This window comes from Silene latifolia, chromosome X, assembly GCF_048544455.1.
Source record: "Silene latifolia isolate original U9 population chromosome X, ASM4854445v1, whole genome shotgun sequence".
In the NCBI taxonomy this organism is placed as follows: domain Eukaryota; kingdom Viridiplantae; phylum Streptophyta; class Magnoliopsida; order Caryophyllales; family Caryophyllaceae; genus Silene; species Silene latifolia.
In genome coordinates, this window is record NC_133537.1 from 106371893 (window position 1) to 106378706 (window position 6814).

Here is a 6814-nt window from a genome sequence, read left to right on the forward strand (position 1 = left end):
ACTCATCATCGATCGAACCATATCTAATAAAGTTCGATTCCTCCTTTCAGCCACACCATTTAATTGTGGTGTGCCAGGGGGAGTTAACTGAGATACAATACCGCAGTTTTTAAGGTGATCTTTAAAGTCATTGCTTAAATATTCCCCACCACGATCTGATCGTAATGCTTTAATCTTCTTATTTAATTGGTTTTCTACTTCATTCATAAACTCTTTGAACTTATCAAAAGCTTCACTTTTATACCTCATTAAGTAGGTATACCCATATCTACTCATGTCATCGGTAAAAGTAATGAAATTGTCATAATTACCTCTAGCAGTGACTGTCATTGGGCCACATACATCGGTATGTATTAAACCCAATAACTCACTATCTCGAGATCCTTTTCTTAGAAAAGGTGAATGAGTCATCTTGCCAAGAAGACAAGATTCGCATGTACCAAATGATTCGAAATCAAAAGGTTTAATTACACCAGTCGACACTAGTCTTTTAATGCGCTTCTCGTTGATGTGTCCTAATCGACAATGCCATATATAAGATTGATCAGGATCACCTGTTTTGAGTCTTTTATTATCTAAATGATAAACATCATTGCAAGTATCTATAATATAAATACCATTTATTGAAATAGCTTGACTATATACAATCCCATTAAGGGAAAAAGTACAACACTTGTCTTTAATTATAAAGGAAAACCCTTCTCTGTCTAACACAGATACGGATATTATATTTCTAGATAGCGTTGGTACAAAATAACAATTATTAAGATGTAACTCCAACCCCGAAGCTAAACTAAGTACATAAGTTCCTACTGAGACGGCAGCTACTTTAGACCTGTTTCCCATTCGGAGATCGACATCACCCTTGTTTAGCTTTCTTATGCTTTTTAGGCCCTGCAAATGATTACACAAGTGAGAACCACAACCAGTATCTAATACCCAAGTTGTATTTGAAGCATAATTTATGTCTATCATAAAAGATTCAGTTGAGAAATTACATGTCGGCTTCACAATGCCAGCTTTTATGTCATCCAGGTACTTTGTACAATTACGTCTCCAATGTCCCTTGTTATTACAATAATTACAAGTATCTTTAAGAGGATTACCCTTTATAGGTTTTGACTTGGTAGAGCAATTCGCAATTTCTTTACCTTTGCCCTCCACCTGAAAGGGCTTCTTACCTGCGTTCCTCTTAAACTGCTTCTTCCCCTTCACGTTAATCGCAAGCACATCTTTCCTTGTATTCCCACTCAATCCCATGTCCTTCTCTACTTGTACAAGCAGAGAATGGAGCTCATGTAAACTCTTTCTCATGTTTGTCATATTATAATTTACCCTAAATTGGGTAAATCCTTTGACGTGAGAGAGAGAGTGGAGCACTCGGTCCACCACTAGTTCGTCGGGGATTTTACATCCCAACCCCTCTAAAGTTTCCACGTACTCAATCATTTTAAGTACGTGTGAACTTATAGGTTGACCATCTTTGAGGTTAGCCTCAAAGAAACGAACAGCGGTGTCATACTGAATTATTCTCGGGGCTTCAGAAAACATAGTTGAAAGCCTCGAGAATACTTCATGTGCATCGCGAAACTTGACACATTGCCTTTGTAAAGCAGGATCCATTGAAAAAATCAAAACATTTTTTATTGCAGCGGATTCCTTTTGATAATTTGAAAAAGCCTCCCTTACATCGGCAGTGGCCCTAGTACTAGGCGAAGGGGAGAGATATCGACAAGGTAGCGTAATTTGCCATCACCTGCGGCAGCTAATCGAAGTTATTCCTCCCAATCTTTAAAATTACTACCGTCGGCTTTTAAAACATATTTGTCCATAAAAGAACGTAGCCATGAATCTCTAGCTATGGTGACAGTTTCACTAGTATAAGTCATCGTGATTACTACAAAGGAAATAAAGGAAAGATTAACATTTATCGTCTAGAAATATTTAACTTGTGAAACTATTTAACAAGTTCCCATTTATATAATGATCTCCCACTGAATTATATAAATGATTCCAAGATCCAATTTTATATAAACACGGGCACGGTGGACCGATTCAACCTACATTTATATAAATTTGGTGAGTCAACAACTTTGACTGATTCTACTACTAGAACTCTTGGTTGACAGATTTTCTTAAAATCTATCTTTTAGCCCCAGAATAAATATGGGCACGGTGGACCGATTCAACCCATATTTATCCCGTTGAGTCCAACTAATTTTCACGCGTAATAACTTTTATTACCCTACTTACCCAACGTAAAAAGAGTGTACCTCGGTGATCCGAACCTACCTCTAATGAAGAAGGGATTCATAGGTGCTATTATTTGGTAAGGCTTAATCTCAATTTTAAACAAATGTGAGAGATCTTATCAATTTAATTGTCTATCACTTTTAAGTGAACTAAATTGGTGAATGCTAGACAATTAAATCGATAACAACAAAAATAAAACATGTAATGACGATTTGGCATGAATGCATAAATGAATTAAAACAAACAAGTCCTAATATGGCCACCTAGTTAATCTAATTAACTAAAATTATTACACTTGGGAAACCAACTCCTTGGTCCCTGGAGTCTTCATAAATTGGCCTCCTTCTTTAGGATTTCGGAACGTCTTTCCGAAAACACCGTCTTTAGATGCTTCATCTAATTACTAATAATTAAATTACATAACAATACCCTATTATACAATTGTAACAAAATTAAAATAAAAACTATTAATTAATTACAAATTAGGCGATACGAAATCGCAATTAATTACAAAACAAGTCGATATTTCATTACATTACGGGAAATACCAACTTCTACCTATGGCCATATTAGGAAAAATTACATTATTATAATGCAAAAAAAAAAAAAATATTCATCCAAATGAATAATAAAATGCATTATGGAAAATGACATGCCAAATCGTCTAACTTACCAACAACGATCATTTGAGCTTGCTTTGACGGAATTTTTACCAATAAAAATTCATAATCAATTCTTAAAACAAATTTAAGACATACTCATCATACTAATCTGGTCATATATCAAAATAATTATTCTCAAAAATTATCTTGAATTTATATGGGAATTAAAACACAATTATGACAAAAATGATATAATAATTCACAATTATCATACAAAAATTCCATTTAATTTAAAAATTTATGGAAAAACAAATTTCAAAGCCATGAACATTCTGGACTTACACCAAAAATGTCATGCAAGTGAAATTTTTTGTTTTTAAAATTTATTTAAAACGATTTCACAATTTAATCGGTAAAGCGATAATTTTTACGATTTAATTCTAAATCAAACCATAAAAATTGAAATGACTTAAAATAAAATTTTCTACATTTTGGAACAATTTACAGGAGCTAAAAATTCAGAAATTTCGAGCCCTAAAATTAAATCAATATTTATTTACAAAATAACCATTATTTACCAATTTTTATCAAATAAAAATCAATAAACTACCTAAATTAATCACATTAATCTAAAGTATCTACTTATCTCATAAATAGAACATGCATGTGGTTATTTCTAAATAAATATGCATAAAATTAACATGCAATCAATTTTAATTACCTCTTAATTAATTTTAATGCATTTTTACTCAATTTTATGCCATTTTAAGTTATAAAAAGTGGAAAAATTTAACAAAAATCAAATTTTCGTCCCATATCATCCTAATACCAGATTATTTACATGCAAGACCATATTATGTGATTAAACTAATTTTAGTAACATAATATCAATTTTATTAATTTATCTCATAAATTACTAAAATCATCTTAAGACAACATGCATGTATTTAACAATGCTCTGATACCACTTGTTATTATTTAGACAATGTTAATACTCATCTTATGATATTAAAATTACAAATTAATTTAATATGGTCTAAATCTACATGCATGCAAAAAAAAAAATGGTATAAAACCATCTTAAGACAAAAATCCTTACAATGGTTTAAGGCAAGTAAGGGCACTACAAAGGTCTCCTACCTTTGTAGTTCTTGAGCTATAGGAATATGGATGATCCTCCAAATACACCACAATTACCAAAATAGGTAATCTCATAAGGTGGCACCCAAAATTAGCCCAAAATACTACTAAAATTAATAACTAGTTAATAGTAGTAGTAACTTTGTAATATGTATATTTGGTGTACTAATTAATATTATTACTTTGATAATATTATTAGTTGATATTTATATGTGTTTTTGTTGAACTATGATGAAGAAAATAAGAAGAAAAGTTGGTCTCTTGGTGTAGTTAATGGTCCGGCCAAAGCACACTACAAAGACCAAATTTTCTTCAAATTTTTCCAAACTTATGAAATGGCGTGATTAGGTGGGTATTTATAGGCAAAAATGGAAACAAAACTAAGTGGAAATTGCCACTTAATGGACACTTGTTGTCCTCTCAAAAAATCGGTCATAGTGGACTTATATGGGTCTATTTCGGTTTTCGACATTTGCCCCACAAATACTTATAAGTCTTATATTTAATTATCTTACATAAATAAATATTAATTTAATTATTTAACACTTAAATAATGCAAATTAACTACCAATGACTACTTAACCATTAAGTAATCATAAGACCATTTTATCAACACACAATGTGTCAATATTATCCCACTTAGCTAATATTACAACCTCTTGTAAAATTAAATAGCTAATTAATTCCATCTCAAAACAAATACACATATCGTATAAAATTAATTAATTAACAATTAATTAATAAATTCTAATATATATATTTATTATTTAATATCACATAATTAAATAATAAATCTCCTTGTCCCGAGTTCGTAACCCGTCATCAAATAATACATTTACATGACTAACTAAAAGTCAAATAATACAAGGAATTAATTATCTCGTATCTCATACAAATAATTAATTTATCCTATTTGGGCGTCATCCTATAGGTGTGACCTAAAGGGATCGGTGATTCACACACATGTCACATGACAAGAATGTCAAACTCTATTCAGCCAATCATTACCGATTAACGATGACCAGCTGACAAATAAATAAATAAATCCCTGATATTCCTTTTACGAGATTTATTATGTAAACGCACTTATTGTGGAGGACACTACTCCAACACATAAACCAACCCGAGTCTCATTAGACCATGCATATAGTTGGATAGGGAGGATTAAGACGACTTGTAGATGTTGTACAATCTAATCGATTCGGCTCCGGGACCCAAACCTTTCTAGGGATTGTAAGATATACACTAACTCGATCCCATCACAACAATAATTGCTTGCATCTAGTAGAAAATATGTTTGTATGATCAAATCCCATGAATCCCCTATGAACCCATGACACCCTAGTGCTTTTAATCAATTATTTACATCTCGTTTTAATCATCTTGCTTGCTTTTATTACTTTATTTACATTGTTATTTAGTTTAGTTGATCTCCTGCCTCAACCCAAATTGTGACACCCTTAGACACAACCACTTGCAATCAAAAATCTTGCATCAATACCCATCCCTTGGGATCCGACCTTTACTTACCTCTTTACTAAAAGTAGAGTAGTTTGTGAAGTTATAAATATTGTTTTGGTCTAGGTAACTTTTGGCGACGAGTAACAAAACCGACGAAACCAAAAATGGCGCCGTTTCCGGGGACAGTGTTAACTTGATTTGATTTTCTTTGATTGTTTTTAATTGTGTCTTTCTTTACCTTGGGGAAGTCAAACTCCTAAAGGTTTGTTCTAATTGTTTTCAAGTTGTTTGATATTTTGCATGTCTAGGAGATCACAAGGTAACTTGTTACCCATTGATCTTGAAATTGAAAGAACTTTGACCAACAATAGAAGACTTGTTAGAAATACTTTGAGAGGTATTGGTGAGATTGTCGACATTCAACCAAATAATATTGAGTTCATCAACCCTTTTGCAAGAGAAGGAGAGGATAACCCAACACAAAATCAACCCATAATGCCTAAATTTTCATCACATTCCGTACCAACCGAGGAGAACCTACCAAATGGTACTCCCACACCACAACATTTGACCGGTAATTTCATTGCAAAATCCGCATTTATACAATTAGTTGAGAGAAGTCAATTTGGGGGGATGCCTAGTGAAGACCGTCATTCTCATATGGAGACTTTTTGTGACTATTGTGATGTGATTTGTCAAACCGGAGTTACTCAAGACCAAACTCGATAGATCTTATTTCCTTTTTCTTTGATTGGTTCCGCGAAATAATGGTTGAAGAGCCTTGATAAGACTACTCTTGGTATTGACTCTTGGAATAAATTGGCACTTGCTTTCTACAAGAAATTCTATCCTCCGGAAAAGACTAACATGTTGAGAGCCCAAATCACCGGGTTCAAACAAAGGGATGAGGAATCTTTGTATGAAGCATGGGAGAGATTCAAGGATACTTGCCGATCTTGTTCACATCATGGACTTAGCGAGTGGTTCCTTGTACAATAATTTTGGAATGGTTTATATGAAGACTCCCGAAACATTCTCAATATGGGATCAAATGGTATGTTTACCAAGGTTGATGATAATCAAACATGGAATAAGATTGAGGAAATGGCGGTCCATAACTCACAATATAGTAGACCTCGGAAGGCTACTAGAGGAGGAAAGCATGAAGTGGACTCTATTACTCAATTGGGTGCTCAACTTAGTGCTCATATTGATACCATTAATTTGAAGCTTGAGAAGGCTATGGCTAAGCTTGAAGAAGCCTCCAAATCGCCTAAGCAACATGTTAATGCCACGGTGGCATCTTCATCAATTCCAAGTGGAGTATGTGAGAGTTGTGGAACTTTGGGACATGACCA

At 33.2% G+C, this 6814-nt stretch overlaps 1 non-coding gene across 1 annotated transcript; it reads right to left on the reverse strand.

Annotated features, from left to right (window-relative positions):
- Window positions 1-6323: 6323 nt before the first annotated feature.
- On the reverse strand, window positions 6324-6430 carry LOC141624979 (small nucleolar RNA R71). Its single transcript, XR_012534780.1, has one exon. It is a non-coding gene; the product is annotated as a small nucleolar RNA R71 (small nucleolar RNA).
- Between the last annotated feature and the right edge of the window lie 384 nt (window positions 6431-6814).